We start from the raw sequence: 16,450 nt of genomic DNA, 5'->3' as shown, positions 1-16,450 counted from the left end.
TTTTGTAGGCGCTATAACTTTTGCGAAAACCAGTCGCTTATTGCGATTTTTTTTTTTACTAAAAATATGTAGAATACGTAACGGCCTAGACAAAGGATAAAAAAATAAAAAAATTTAGCTATTTATTATAGCAACAAGTAAAAAATATATATTTTTTTTTTTCAAAATTGTCGCTCTATTTTTGTTTATAGCGCAAAAAATAAAAATCGCAGAGGTGATCAAACACCACCAAAAGAAAGCTCTATTTGTGGGGAATAAAGGATGTCAATTTTGTTTGGGAGCCACGTCGCACGACCGCGCAATTGTCAGTTAAAGCGACGCAGTGCCGAATCGCAAAAAGTCCTCTGGGCAGTAAGGAAGTGGTTAAAGAACTGTTTTTGCTGATCAAAGCAAATAGATTCTTCAATGGACTCTCCCAAGGCAAATTTAAAAGAGGAACATGATTGGTTGTCATGAGCAACAAACTTAATTTTGCATTATTCAGACCATTGCAAGCAAGTATAACAGGTTTGTCAACATAGGTTTATGCAAAAAGTATTATTCATTCTAGGCTAGCTGTACACTTACGATGGCGGCCTGAGATATGTGAAAAATCTCTCCACTGAAAATGTTTCACCTCCAGGATACTGACATGTATGCCTGTACCCTACAAGCATACCTCCCAACTGTCCCTGATTTCGAGGGACTGTCCCTGATTTGGAGCAATGTCCCTCTGTCCCTCATTTTCCTCATTTGTCCCTCATTTTGGTCTGATCTGTATTGATGTATATAAAATGCACTTTATATCTATCAAAAAGTGTTTCCCAGCGCTAAACCTTTCATCTGATTTCTAAATTGCTGCATTTGTAAATTCCAAAAGCCAAAATAAAGGAATAGGTAAAGGTAAAAAAAAGCACTTGTGGGTTTAACCAATCTTATTTTTTTGTACAATTCTCCTTTAAGGGGGTGTGGCAAGGGGTGTGTCCTATGTCTGCATACTTTTGCTGATAGGTGTCCCTCATTCCCATCTCAGAAAGTTGGGAGGTATGTACAAGCATTAAAGTAGATGTAAATCCTGAGGACGGGGCAAGTAAGGGCAGAACTGGGCCGCCGTATCTGGATGCTGCATTTTATGCACAACTATATAGATCAGACCAAAATGAGGGATAAATGAGGAGAATGAGGGACATTGCTCCAAATCAGGGACAGTCCCTCAAAATCAGGGACAGTTGGGAGCTATGCACATGTGGTTTATCTGCTAGAGGAGCTCCAGGCTCCTCCCCCCAAGAATTAAAAGTCAGCAGCTACAAATACTGACTTTTAACCACTTCAGCCCCAGAAGATTTGGCTGCTCAATGACCAGGCCATTTTTTGGCGATACGGCACTGCATCACTTTATCTGACAATTGCGCGGTCGTGCGACGTTGCACCCAAAGAAAATTGACAACCTTTTTTCCCCACAAATAGAGATTTCTTTTGGTGGTATTTGATCATCTCTGTGTTTTTTCTTTTTTTGTGCTATAAAACAAAAAGACCGACAATTTTGAAAAAAAAAAACACAATATTTTGTACTTTTTGCTATAATAAATATCCCAATATTTTTTTTTTAAAGGCAAATTTTTTCCTCAGTTTAGGTCAATACGTATTCTTCTACATATTTTTGGTAATAAAAATCACAATAAGCGTATATTGATTGGTTCACGCAAAAAGTTGTAGCATCTACAAAATGGGGGAAAGATTTATGGCATTTTTGTTATTATTTTTTTTACTAGTAATGGCGGTGATCAGTGATTTTACCACCACACGAGAGGTCAGTTAGCCATAGCTCAAGGAACCCCTAGCCACTTCTGGAGAAACCTTAGGGTTCCTTAAAGTGATGGAGAGAATGACACCCTTGCAGTCCTGCTTCTGGCTCTGCCAAATGGCAAAGGACCTGAAACTGTGCAGGCACCATAACATGGGAGGTCAGTTAGCCACAGTTCAAGGAACCCCTAGCCACCCCTGGAGAAACCCTAAGGTTCCACAGAACCCTGGCTGAAAATGGCTGTCATTATGCATAAAGAACTGATAGATCCACAGAGTGAAAGGAACACAAGCAGGGAGATCTTTGCACTGCAGGTTCTCAGGTTCACCTTCCTCTCCAGCAAGCAGCACAATGGTGACAAGCTCTCGTGAGTAGAAGTAAACTCAAAAAGTAAATATTTTATGTTACAGGGAACATCTAGAATGGTTTGTGCCTAAACACAAGATTTGACATTTTGTTTACAAACTTTATCTTTTGTCTTGACTTACCTCTGAAAAATAGCAGTTCCTGGTATGTGAGTGTGCCTAGACACCCCTGTCTATATTCTCATAGTCGCATATCTGCAGTGTGAGATCTAAGGCCGCGTACACAAGATAATTTTTCAGCATGAAAAAAAAACAAAGTTTTTCGGCATGTAGAAAAAACAAAGTTTTTCCAACTTCATCATTAAAACGACGTTGCCCACACACCATCGTTTTAAAAAAATGCTCTAGCAAAGCGCAGTGACGTACAACGCGTACGACGGCACTATAAAGGGGAAGTTCCATTCACCTTTGGCCTGCTTTAGCTGATTCAGTGTTAGTAAAAGACGATTTGCGCTTTTCTGTCTGTTACAGCGTGATTAATGTGCTTATTCCATTATGAATGGTAGTTTTACCAAAACGAGCGCTCCCGTCTCATAACTTACTTCTGAGCATGCGCAGGTTTTTAACGTAGTTTTAGCCCACACACGACCATTTTTTACAACCCGAAAAACGACATTGTTTAACCACTTCCCGCCCGGCCTATGGCCGATTTACGTCCGGGAAGTGGTTATGAAATCCTGACAGGACGTTCTAGAACGTCCTGCAGGATTTCATGCCGCGCGCGCCCGTGGGGGCGCGCATCGCGGCGATCGGTGATGCGGGGTGTCAGTCTGACACCCTGCATCTCCGATCTCGGTAAAGAGCCTCCGGCGGAGACTCTTTACCACGTGATCAGCCGTGTCCAACCACGGCTGATCACGATGTAAACAGGAAGAGCCGTCGATGGCTCTTCCTCACTCGCGTCTGACAGACGCGAGTAGAGGAGAGCCGATCGGCGGCTCTCCTGACAGGGGGGGTTCGCGCTGATTGTTTATCAGCGCAGCCCCCCCTCGGATCGCCACACTGGACCACCAGGGATGCCCACCCTGGAGCACCAGGGTGGGCAAAAAAAAAAAAAAAAGCCAGCAAAAAAAAAGTCTAAAAAAAATATAAAAAAAAGCATTAAAAAAAAGAAAAAAGATGCCAGTCAGTGCCCACAAATGGGCACTGACTGGCAACCTGGCAAAAATCAGTGCTGCCACCCCAGTGTCCATCAGCGCCACCCCAGTGTCCATCAGTGCCACCCCAGTGTCCATCAGTGCCACCCCACAGTGCCCATCCATGCCCAGTGCCCACCTATCAGTGCCCATCTGTGCCACCCATAAGTATCCATCAGTGCCGCCCATGAGTGCCCATCTGTGCCGCCTATGAGTGCCCAGTACCGCCCATGAGTGCCCATCAGTGCCGCCTATGTGTGCCCATCAGTGCCGCCTATGTGTGCCCATCAGTGCCGCCTATGTGTGCCCATCAGTGCCGCCTATGAGTGCCCATCAGTGTCGCATACCAGCGCCGCCAATCAGTGCCACCTCATCTGTGCCCGTCAGTACTACCTCATCGATGTCCATCAGTGCCATCTCATCGGTGCCCATTAGTGCCGCCATATCAGTGCCCGAAATTGAAAGAGAAAACTTATTTACAAAAAAAATAACAGAAAAAATAAAAATTTAATTTTTTTCCAAATTTTCAGCCTTTTTTTAGTTGTTGCGCAAAAAAAAAAAAATCGCAGAGGTGATCAAATACCACCAAAAGAAAGCTCTATTTGTGGGGAAAAAAGGACGCCAATTTTGTTTGGGTACAGTGTAGCATGACCACGCAATTGCCATTCAAAGTGCGACAGTGCTGAAAGCTGAAAATTGGCTTGGGCGGGAAGGTGCGTAAGTACCTGGTATGGAAGTGGTTAAAACAATGTTAAAAAATGCAGCATGTTCGAATTTTTTTTTTTGGCGTTTTTCAGAACCTGAAAAATGATGTGAAGCCCACACACGATCATTTTAAATGACATTTTTTAAAAACAACGTTTTTTTCATGCCGAAAAATGATCGTGTGTACGCAGCATAAGGCACTACTGCCTCTGTCTGCTAAACTCTGTAGATTTGGAGTGAGATTTGGTGATGCCTGACTGTATAGCTTGCTAAAACATTGTGGTATGAAACAACCGCAATTTTTCTTTTGTCTCAGTGCTGCAGGCTCGTTTTAGCCACTTCTCGCGGCTCCTTCTCCTCCATCCTCAAGAGGGGTGTCTATGACAAACAGCCTATGCTGGAAGTGGGTTGAATGGCATTGGGTGAACAGTAGCAGCAAGAGGAGAAAGAAGAAGAGTAACTGCAGTGCTAGATCAGTAGAGTAGGACAGTGAAAGCTGCTACCTGCTAAGCCATTTCATTTTCAAAGGTGTCCAAAAGTTGAAGCTGGACTCGAATCAACCAGTCCAGCATGACAGCCAAGTAAATGGTGTTTTCAGGAGGAGAGGTCGGTGATGGCGGCCTCTCTACGTACAAGTCTCTTTATGGAAGATTGAACTCTGCAGACTGAAACAACGGACCTTACTACAGGGTTCAACCTGAGGATAAAGTCATTTTCAGGCAACCTACAACTGTTGCAGCATGTGACAGTGGAACTACAATGACCAGCAAGCCCTAAAGAGTAACATCACAGATGGTCAGTGTTCATCTGATCCCCCCATAGGGGAGAGCGGAGAAAAGACAGGGCGGTCCCTGCACAGTGTGCGGGGACCGTCCTGTCATCCGCCGGCTCAGCGGGGATCAACGGAGCGATCCCCGCTGAGCAAGCGGAGGTTCACGGGGCGGATGAGTAATTACTGATCCGCCCCGTGTGAAAGGGGCCTCACATGTGCTATTTCTATCAGTAAAATGCCGGAAAACTGCCTCAGTGTGAAAGGGGTCTTAGTGTCACTAGCAATGTCAGTGCCAGTCAGTTAGCATCCCTCCCAGTTAGTGCTAGATTTCCCACCACACTATCACAGTCACACTCTAGGGGTTATTGTAGTGCAAAGTGGATTTGCCTTTGGTAAATAACCCCCTGTATGTCGCTGATCACCTCTATTACTAGTGTCTGTACAGATCAGTATCTTGATCACGAGATCAGAACTATACTAGCGTCCCCAATAGTCCAGTGTCCCTGAAAACGCCGTTTGCTTTTTACCAAAGATACATCTTAGCTACATTTTTTATTGGATATGTTTATAACAAAGTAGAAAATATTGAGGGTTTTTCTTTTCACCATTTAATTTTTTCCGTTTATAGAATGAAAAATAAAAAAGCCAGTGATGATCAAACGGTAGCAAAAGAAAGCTCAATTTGTGTGAAAAAAAAATATTTAAATTTCATATGTTCACAGTTGCATGACCGCACAATTGCCAGGTAAAGTAGCGCAATGCTGAATAGCAAAGAATGCCCTGGTCATGAAGAGGATAAAACCGCTTTAAGGCCCAATGCTGGTACTTGCATTTACCAAGTAAAAGGTGGATGGACGTGCTGGGACTTGTAGTTCCTCTGTGGTGAAATGTCCACTTTTAACAATTGAGGGTTGACATGAAGTTCCCCTGTGAGTGTAGCAGGGCACGTTACACACCTCCCCAACTTTTTGAGATGGGAATGAGGGACACCTATCAGCAAAAGTATGCAGGCATAGGACACACCCCTGGCCACGCCCCCTTAAAGGAGAATTGTACAAAAAAACAAGATTGGTTAAACCCACAAGTGCTTTTTTTTTACCTCTACTATTCCTTTATATTGGCTTTTGGGATTTACAAATGCAGCAATTAGGATGAATCAGATGAAAGGTTTAGTGCTGGAAAATACTTTTTGATAGATAAAAAAATGGCTTTTATATATATTTATATAGATCAGAACAAAATGAGGGACAAATGAGGAGGAAAGAGGGACAAATGAGGAGGAATGAGGGACAGAGGGACAAATGAGGAGGAATGAGGGACAGAGGGGCAAATGAGGAGGGAAAAGGGACAGAGGGACAAATGATGAGGAAAGAGGGACAAATGAGGAGGAATGAGGGACAGAGGGACAAATGAGGAGGAAAGAGGGACAAATGAGGAGGAATGAGGGACAGAGGGACAAATGAGGAGGAATGAGGGACAGAGGGACAAATGAGGAGGGAAAGGGGACAGAGGGACAAATGAGGAGGAAAGAGGGACAAATGAGGAGGAATGAGGGGCAGAGGGACAAATGAGGAGGAAAGAGGGACAAATGAGGAGGAATGAGGGACAGAGGGACAAATGAGGAGGAATGAGGGACAGAGGGACAAATGAGGAGGGAAAAGGGACAGAGGGACAAATGAGGAGGAATGAGGGACAGAGGGACAAATGAGGAGGGAAAGGGGACAGAGGGACAAATGAGGAGAGAAAAGGGACAGAGGGACAAATGAGGATGAATGAGGAACAGAGGGACAAATGAGGAGGAAAGAGGGACAAATGAGGAGGAAAGAGGGACAAATGAGGAGGAATGAGGGACAGAAGGACAAATGAGGAGGAATGAGGGACAGAGGGACACATGAGGAGGAAAGAGGGACAGAGGGACAAATGAGGAGGAAAGAGGGACAAATGAGGAGGAATGAGGGTACATTCCCTGAGGAGGAATGAGGGTACATTCCCTGAGGAGGAAAGAGTTCAGTCAGTCAGTTCAGTCAGTGTCAGCGGTGGAGTAGGGCGCTTCGGACCTTCCGCATACGAGCCTGCTTCCACCCAGACCTGGCAGTCAGAGGCTAGGCAGCTGCTAGGCTAGACGCTCCTTGAAACAGCTCCCTGGAACCAGGAAACAGCACCTCGCTCTCCACAAGGACTCCTCTTTACCTCCGCAGGTAAGACCCTGTCTCTCAGGGCCCGACATCCTGGGGATCCACGGACGGCCGTCCTTATCAGGGCAGCCGTCACTCTGACCCCACACTGCGGCTCTCTATACAATCTCTCGCCGGCATCATCGCCCGCACGGCCACCCGCTCTTGTGGTGATCCCAAGTCACCCCCCCTGGGTGTATTTCCGGCGTTTTCTGGTGCTTTTTCACCCCCGCGCCAGCCTGCTCCTTCTCGCGGCCGCCGCACCTTAGGAAAGTCCGCGGCTTCAGCCGCGGCCTACCGGCGCGCCGTTCATTTCTCTCTTTATTAACTTCCTAAGTATAGATTGCTCTAGTTTTTCAACCCCCACACCCCCAGAGGCCCCCTGTTCAGCAACTTCATCGGTAAATATTATTTTTACCAAGCTGACAGCCCCCCCCCAGCCCGGGTCCTGTACTTTGCCTGGCGGCCAGTATTTTGGTTTACCCCAGCAGCAGTGACACCCAGCATCCCCCCCCCTTTTTTTCCCCTCCTTAGCCGTCTGTCTTTTGATCCAGGGTTTTGAGCCGATCGCCTTCAGGGATCAGGAAGGAATTTTTTTCCCTGCCGCAGCACATTGGCCAGCTTGCCAAGGGTTTTTTTGCTTTCCTCTGGACCAAAAAACCTAAACTCCCCTTGAGCTAGGATTCTCGAATCCTCTCTCACCTTACGCCCGCACTCCAGCCCTCGGTGACGGGCAACAATGGTTAAGTTGCGATACTCTGCAGAAACCATTTGGGGTCTGAGACAATTCGCAACTACAATACCTGCCGCCACCACAATAGCCTTAAAATCAGATCAACTTTTGAGGTTCGATCATCGATCGATCATCAAAAATTTCAATCATTCAATACAGCTCAGGCACATATCTTGTGCCTTGCTTAATACTAGATCAGCAGTTAAACACCGATCAGAAATCCATGATTTCTTACTACAAAACGATCTAGACTGCCTCTTTATTACGGAAAGTTGGCTGTCGGACGATTGCAACACCATTCTTGGAGAATTGGTGCCAGCAAACTATCGTATCTTAACGGAAAATAGAATAGGGCAAAGGGGAGGAGGCCTGGCGGTGATTCATAAGTCGCATATTGCAATCACTAAACCGGTCCTTCAAAATCCTCTACCTTTTATGGAAACCCTTACGCTTCAACTTCAAGCTCATTCTCAGGAGACCGTTCACATTCTCCTCTGCTATAGGCCCCCTGGGCCCAAATCGCAGTTGATTTCAGCATTAACGGAGTTCATTTCCACTTACTCCCTTAGCAGCACTCATCTTTTGCTGCTCGGGGATTTCAATTTGTGGGCTAACTCCTCACAGGATCCCATCGCGGATGCCTGCATCGACCACCTGGAAGGATTAGGACTTCAACAACTTATACGCGGACCAACTCATGCTTCAGGTCACACACTCGACCTAATTTTCAGACAAAATCTGAAAATAAACATTTTGGGAAATGAACCTTTGCCATGGACAGACCACCATGCAATTAGCTTCATAATCCCCAGAACTCCTTTAGTCATGAAAGTACCCAAGCCGGTGACAATACACTGGGCTAGATCTCACAAGAAGCTCCACTCGGAACTCTTCAGATCTACCCTGGGAAACCGAATTGGGGCTATTCCTCCCCAGCTAGCAGCCTCAGATACTTTGGATGCCATTAATGCAGCTCTGCTACAGTCAGCCGACTTAGCAGCACCAAAGCGCAAACTCCGCAGCCGGGAAAAAAAGTCCAGCTGGTTCAATAACGAGCTGTCGCTATTGAAGCAAGAGCGCAGGAGGGCGGAAGCCGCCTGGAAAAGAAGTCCGTCAGAAGAGCACCTCAACTTCTACAAAGCAGTAACAACGCGTTACCACAAGGAAATTTTCAAAACCAAAAAACTTCACTTCTCCAGGGTGATTAACAGCGCAATGAATCGCCCACGCGAACTCTTCAGGATGGTCACCCAGACCATGAACCCTGGATGTCTAGAAGTCCCCACTTCAGACACCCAAGAGTTCTGCAACGAACTATCGGATTTCTTCATCAACAAAATTGAAAAAATTCGGGTAAGTATTCGGCAAAACAATACTCCACTCAGCCCCGTCTTCAATCAAAACAACGACAGAACGCCTCTACAATCAACTAAGTTCACTTTGGAACCCATCTCCATTGATACAACAAAAAAATTCATTGGTGTGCTGCGCAACAGCACAGCACCAAATGACATCATTCCCACTAAGCTACTGAAGGAATGTGCCGACATCCTGGCGCCTCCGATCACGCAGCTTATAAATCAGTCATTTAAGGAAGGCATAGTGCCTTCCCTGTTGAAAGAGGGCACAATCTTGCCGATCTTGAAAAAACCTAATTTGGATCCTATGGACCCAACTCACCGCCGTCCCATAACAGGTCTAAATGCTCTGTCCAAGATAATGGAGAAAGTGGTGGTAAATCAGCTGCAACAGCATCTGGACACCCACAACCTACTCGATCCATTTCAATCCGGGTTCCGTCCCGGACACGGGACAGAAACGGCCTTACTGAAAATATGGGACGATGCACTCGAGGCCGCAGACGAAGGAGAATCCTGTCTCCTGGTTCTGCTGGACCTAAGCGCAGCTTTTGACACAGTAGACCATAAATTGCTACTGAGACGACTAACAGAAGTCGCCGGAGTCTCAGAAGATACCTTACCATGGTTCTCCTCTTTTCTTGGAAACCGATCACAAACAGTGAAACTGGGATCCTTCACGTCAGAAAAACGCACGGTGCCATGTGGGGTCCCCCAAGGATCCCCCCTATCACCAGTGCTGTTTAATATCTATCTTCGTCCTCTCTTTGATATTATCAGTAGCCATGAACTACTTTATCACTCTTATGCAGACGACACGCAGTTGTATTTTCGCATCTGCCATAAAAAGGATCATCATCTCAGATTAGAGAAATGTCTCTCTTCAATAGAAAACTGGATGACTAAGAGTTATCTCAAACTCAATAGTGCTAAAACAGAACTCTTTATCTTCGATGCCAGTCGGAAGAAACCACCGACAACAAACTGGACACCATCTCCCATCCTGGGACAAATCATCGCCCCTAGCTCCAAAGTCAAAAGTCTGGGAGTCACGTTTGACACCTTCATGACAATGGACGCACAAATAGGGTCAGTAGTCAGCGGGGCGCACCATTTGATGCGCCTTCTACGCAGACTAATTCCATTTATCCCCAAAGAAGACGTAGCAGTCGTGGTGGGAACTATCGTGAATTCCAGACTGGACTATGCAAATGCCCTTTACCTCGGGCTACCCAAGTACCAAATCGCTCGTCTTCAAGTCGTACAGAATACGGCCGCTAGACTGGTGACTGGGAAAAAATCTTGGGAATCAATCTCACCTTCACTGAGATCCCTTCACTGGCTGCCAGTGAAAGACAGAATTGCATTCAAAGCACTCTGCCTGACACATAAGTGCATCCAAGGGAAGGCTCCTAGATATCTATGCGACAAGATCAAACCGCACAATTGCAATCGCATGCTGCGATCCACCGACCAAAATCTGGTCAAGGTTCCTAAAACCAAATGCAAGTCCAAAGGAGAAAGAAGGTTTGCTTTCCAGGGCCCCAGGCTTTGGAATGCTTTACCAACCAGCATTCGGTTGGAGCAAGACCACCTGTCTTTCAGAAGGCAGATCAAAACCCTGCTTTTCTGAAAGGCATGAGACACAAACAACAAGCGCCCAGAGGCGATTCAGTTCGCATGTGCCGCGCTATATAAGTTTTTCATTCATTCATTCATTCATTCAGAGGGACAAATGAGGAGGAAAGAGGGACAAGGGGACAAATGAGGAGCAATGAGGGACAGAAGGACAAATGAGGAGGAATGAGGGACAGAGGGACAAATGAGGAGGAAAGAGGGACAAATGAGGAGGAAAGAGGGACAAGGGGACAAATGAGGAGGAAAGAGGGACAAGGGGACAAATGAGGAGCAATGAGGGACAGAAGGACAAATGAGGAGGAAAGAGGGACAGATGAGGAGGAAAGAGGGACAAATGAGGAGGAAAGAGGGACAAAGGGACAAATGAGGAGGAATGAGGGACAGAAGGACAAATGAGGAGGAATGAGGGACAGAAGGACAAATGAGGAGGAATGAGGGACAGAGGGACAAATGAGGAGGAATGAGGGACAGAGGGACAAATGAGGAGGAATGAGGGACAGAGGGACAAATGAGGAGGAAAGAGGGACATTGCTCCAAATTTAAGGACAGTCCCTCGAAATCAGGGACAGTTGGGAGCCATGCATGTTGGCACTTGTAGTTTTTCCAAGAGGTGGAGGGTGTAGGGCAGGGATATGCAATTAGCGGACCTCCAGCTGTTACAAAACTACAAGTCCCATCATGCCTCTGCCTCTGGGTGTCATGCTTGTGGCTGTCCGGGTCTTGCTGTGCCTCATGGGAGTTGTAGTTCTGCAACAGCTAGAGGTCCGCTAATTGCATATCCTTGGTGTAGGGGATGTTAAGCAGGTTGGGGGTCATGCGTCGTTTCTCATCAATATACGGGAACTCTGGAAGTTCTTGTTCTTCAGCAGTTGTCCAAAAATCAACGTTTCTATTACGTCTCGTTATCTGGGCACCTTCTTCCATCCCCCAGGTGCTGCCAGCTGCTCGCCAGGTTCCTCAGGACATATCTCATATGTTTTACCTGCTGGCATCATAATATTAATACCGATAACTGATCCCAACAACGCCGCCACAACCATAGAGGCCCAAGACTGACAGCAAGCAGAGGTTCAGCTTTGTTACCTATCAGAATGTGGCGAATTCCACAAACGCTTCACAAAAACTTTTCCTTGATCCAGGAGGACTCTGACAGTTCCCAGCCAGCGCTGTCACCTGATCCCAGCTCAACGCCGAGCGCCGGAGCCAGGCACAGAGGACACAAAGGAAAGACAAGCAGCGTTTATCTGCAGAAATGAATGGAATTAGGAGGGAAACTCACCGTTTGCAGTGCCTGGGCTCCTGAGGGTGGCTGCAGCGTTCCTTCAACAGGTCCCTGTGTGTGTCTTGGCACCACCCTTGTGTCTGAGCACATTGAGAGGGAAGGGGAAGGCGTGCCTCGCAATCTCCCAACACGGATATGAGGAACTCACCTCAGGCAAATCTCTCTTGTGACTCAACCACATTACGACTAAACACACACACACTCTCTTCTGACTCAAAGCCTGCACAGAGAGCGTGTGTGCCCTTTAACTGGAGGAATGCGCCGTTCTTATAAAAGGTTATTCTGTGCGCAGAAATCACAACGCATTAAAGGGCCACCTTGCTCAAACATCGCTTTATGTGAACTCGTTTATGGAAAAGAGTTTGTTGAGATTTTCAGGCGTGAACATTTTTATAGGTTCAAGAGGCTAAAGGTATTTTAGGCTGGGTTTCCACATGGGTTGTCCCGATACCACTTTTTTAGGACCGAGTACAAGTACCGATACTTTTTTTCAAGTACTCGCCGATACCGAATACCGATACTTTTTTTTAAATGTGTCCCCAAATGCAGCCATGTCCCCCCACAAATGCAGCCATGTCCCCCCATATGCAGCCATGTCCCCCCACAGATGCAGCCATGTCCCCCTCCCATATGCAGCCATGTCCCCCCCCATATGCAGCCTTGTCCCCCCCCATATGCAGCCATGTCCCCCCCATATGCAGCCATGTCCCCACACATATGCAGCCATGTCCCCACACATATGCAGCCATGTCCCCCCATATATGCAGCCATGTCCCCCATATATGCAGCCATGTCCCCCCCATATATGCAGCCATGTCCCCCATATATGCAGCCATGTCCCCCCCATATATGCAGCCATGTCCCCCATATATGCAGCCATGTCCCCCCCATATATGCAGCCATGTCCCCCCCATATATGCAGCCATGTCCCCCATATCCCCCATATATGCAGCCATGTCCCCCCCCATATATGCATCCATGTCCCCCATATGAGCAGCCATCTCCCCCCCATATAAGCAGCCATGTCCCCCAGACCTAGATGCTGCCGCGCCACCGCCGCCGATTAGTTAATACGGGCGGGGAACATTACAGCTTTCATTTGAATAGCTGTAGTGTTTCCCGCCCCGCCGCGTATAGACACTCTCCCTTGCTCAGGATTGGACAGATCACCCGTCCAATCCCGAGCAAGGGGGAGTGTCTATACGCGGCGCGGCGGGAAACACTACAGCTATTCAAATGAAAGCTGTAATGTTCCCCGCCCGTATTAACCAAGCGGCGGCGGGATGCGGCGTAGCGGCGGCGACGGAGTATTCGGCCAGGCATCGGGGGCATTTGCGGGAGTACAAGTACTTCCGCAAATACTTGGTATCGGGGTATCGGTATCGGGACAACCCTAGCTTCCACATGTCCGGCTGCGGTTTGCAGTCCGGAGCCTTTCTGTTCACCGGTTCAGGTGCGATTCAGGTACGAATATTCCCTGAATTCTCACCTGAACGGGACCCAAAAACGCACAGGACCCTTTTCATAGCTGCAGTGCGGTCGCCCCGCACTTGTGTGAACCGGCTCCATTGAAAGCCAAAACCTTTCACATGTTATGCGATTTGGATGCAGTTAAAAATACATACTTGAACCTGGCCTAAAGTGGAAATTTAGAGCCCTTTCACACTGTCAGTGCCCGAAAGACTCCAGCGTTCTTTGGGGGCTGCCAAGGCGCTTTGCAGGCGCTTCCTATTGATCACAATGGAAAGGGGCGCTTTAGAAGCAATGGGCCAGATCCACAAACGAATTATGCCGGTGTATCTATCTATTTCAAAGTTCCCCCGTCGTATCTTTGTTTTGTATACACAAAACAAGATACGACTGAATGAGGGATCGATCCGACAGGCGTACGTCTTAGTACGCCGTCGGATCGTAGGTGCATATTTACGCTGGCCGCTAGGTGGCGTTTCCGTCTAATTCCGTGTCGAGTATGCAAATTAGCTTGATACGGCGATCCACGAACGTACGTCCGGCCGGCGCATTTTTTTTACGTCGTTTCCGTAAGACTTTTTTCGGCGTATAGTTACCCCTGCTATATGAGGCGTATCCTATGTTAAGTATGGCCGTCGTTCCCACGTCGAATTTTAAAAATGTTACATCGTTTGCGTAAGTCGTTCGCGAATAGGGCTTTGCGTAGAATGACGTCACCGTCGTAAGCATTGGCTTGTTGCGGGTTAATTTCGAGCATGCGCACTGGGATACCCCCACGGACGGCGCATGCGCACTTAAAAAAAAAACGTCATTTACGTCGGGTCAAGACGTATTAACATAAAACACGCACCCATCACATACGTTTGAATTGCGCGCCCTTACGCCGCCTAAGTTAGGCTACGCCGCCGTAACTTACGGCGGAAATTCTTTCAGAATACAAAAAAAGAGCTGTAAGTTACAGCGGCGTAGCGTATCAGAGATACGCTACGCCGGACGGAGGAATGCGCCAGGGTACGTGGATCTGGCCCAATGTATTCACCCACTCCTAAAGCGCTGCAAAGAAGCTGCTTGCAGGACTTTTTTTTTACGCCCTGCCAGCGCAGCGCCTCAGTGTGAAAGCACTCAGCTTTCACATTGGGATTGCAGATGAGGCTTCTTTCAGGCGTTTTACAGTCGCTTTTTTTAGCGCTAAAGCGCCCGAAAAATGCCCTAGTGTGAAAGGGGGCTTACTTGTTAGGCCGGCCATACACGGTTTGAATCCCAGCTGATTCAGCAGGAACTGGCCGAGTTTCAAACTTTTAGACCCTTTTCACACTGTGGCAGTTTTTAGGCGTTTTAGCGATAGAAATAGCGTCTGTAAAGCACCTAAAAACGACTGCCCGATTATAAAAGTCCGAGTGCTTTCACACTGGGGCGGCGTGCTTGCGGGATGTTAGAAAAAGCCCTGCAAGCAGCATCTTTTTTGTGGCGGTTTGGGAGCGCTGTATACTGTATATAGAGCGCTCCCAAAATGCCCTGCCCATTGAAATGAATGGGCAGCGCTTCGGAAGTGCTTGAAAAGCACTTTGAAAGTGCCAAAGGCGCTTTTAACCCTTTCTTTAGCTGCTAGCGAGGGTTAAAAGCGCCCCACTAGCGGCCCAAAAGCGCTGCTTAAACAGTGCTGAAGAGCCTTTAAAACGAGCGGTGCTTTAGAGATAGCGCCGCCCCAATGTGAAAGTAGGCCTATTTGGGCAGGCTGAATGCATAGCCCCCAATTGTCCCTGATTTCAAGGGACTGTCCCTGATTTTGGCCTGATCTATGTAGTTGTATATAAAATGCACTTTTTATCTTTCAAAAAGTGTTTCCCAGTAATAAACCTTCACCCGATTTCTAAATTGCTGCGTTTGTAAATTTTAAAAGCCAAAATAAACGAATAGCAGTGGTAAAAAAAAAGAAAAGAAAAAAAAATGAGGCTTTAATTAACCTTTTTTTTGGGGTTTAATTCTCTTTTAAGGGTGTGGCAGGGTGTGTGTCCTATGCCTACATATGTTTGCTAGTAGATGTCCCTCATTCCCATCTCAAAATGTTGGGAGGTAAAAAATTTGCACAGGTGTATGGCCTGCCTAAGGCCGTCTTTCCTGCCCCCCTCCCCCCACATATCAGCAACAAAAATGTATTTTAACCACTTCCATACAGGGCATTTTCACCCCCTTCCTGCCCAGACAAATTTTTAGTTTTTAACGCTGTCGCAAATTTGAATGACAATTGCGCGGTCGTGCAACGTGGCTCCCAAACAAAATTTACACCCCCTTTTTTCCCCACAAATAGAGCTTTCCTTTGGTGGTGTTTGATCATCTCTGCGGTTTTTATTTTTTGCGCTATAAACAAAAGAAGAGCAACAATTTTGAAAAAAAAACACAATATCTTTTACTTTTTGATTTAATAAATATCATAATTTAAAAAAAATAAAATACATTTCCTCAGTTTAGACCGATATGTATTCTACATATTTTTGGTTAAAAAAAACAAAAAACGCAAAAAGCGTATTTGATCGGTTTGCGCAAAAGTTCTAGCGTCTACAAAATAGGGAATAGAATTATGGCATTTTTATTTTTATTTTTACTAGTAATGGCGGCGATCTGCGATTTTTATTGTGACCGTAACATTGCGGCCGACATATCGGACACTTTTGACACATTTTTGGGACCATTCACATTTATACAGCGATTAGTGCTATAAAACTGCACTGATTACTGTGTAAATGTGACTGGCAGGGAAGGGGTTAACACTAGGGGGCGCTGAAGGGGTTAAATATGTTTTCTAAAGTGTGTTCTAACTGTAGGGGGAGGGGACTCACAAGGGGAGGAGATCGATGTGCGTTCCTCTGTACTGGGAACACACATCAGTCTCCTCACTGCTGACAGGACGTGGCCCAGTCTCCTCACTGCTGACAGGACATGGCCCAGATTCAGGTAGGGGCGCGCACTGATACGGCGGCGCAGCGTATCGTTTTTACGCTACGCCTTCGTAAATTACTGGAGCTACGCTGCATTC

The 16,450-nt window shown here is 46.7% G+C and overlaps 1 protein-coding gene across 2 annotated transcripts in view; it reads right to left on the bottom strand.

The window, feature by feature from the left end:
• Positions 1–16,450, bottom strand: part of RAB27B (RAB27B, member RAS oncogene family) — a 351,838-nt gene that overhangs the window by 85,955 nt on the left and 249,433 nt on the right. The window contains exon 1 of one of the 2 annotated variants that reach the window (XM_040337276.1): positions 11,944–12,086. The exons of the other annotated variant lie outside the window; for it this stretch is intronic. The gene's annotated coding sequence lies outside the window, so the exon portion shown is untranslated. Of the gene's footprint in view, positions 1–11,943; positions 12,087–16,450 lie in introns of those variants that run through there. 2 annotated transcript variants of the gene reach the window in all.

The sequence above is a fragment of the Rana temporaria genome, chromosome 1 (assembly GCF_905171775.1).
Source record: "Rana temporaria chromosome 1, aRanTem1.1, whole genome shotgun sequence".
Taxonomy (NCBI): Eukaryota; Metazoa; Chordata; class Amphibia; order Anura; family Ranidae; genus Rana; species Rana temporaria.
The sequence above is the reverse complement of the archived record's forward strand: the minus strand, read 5'-3'. Positions and strand labels throughout refer to the sequence as shown.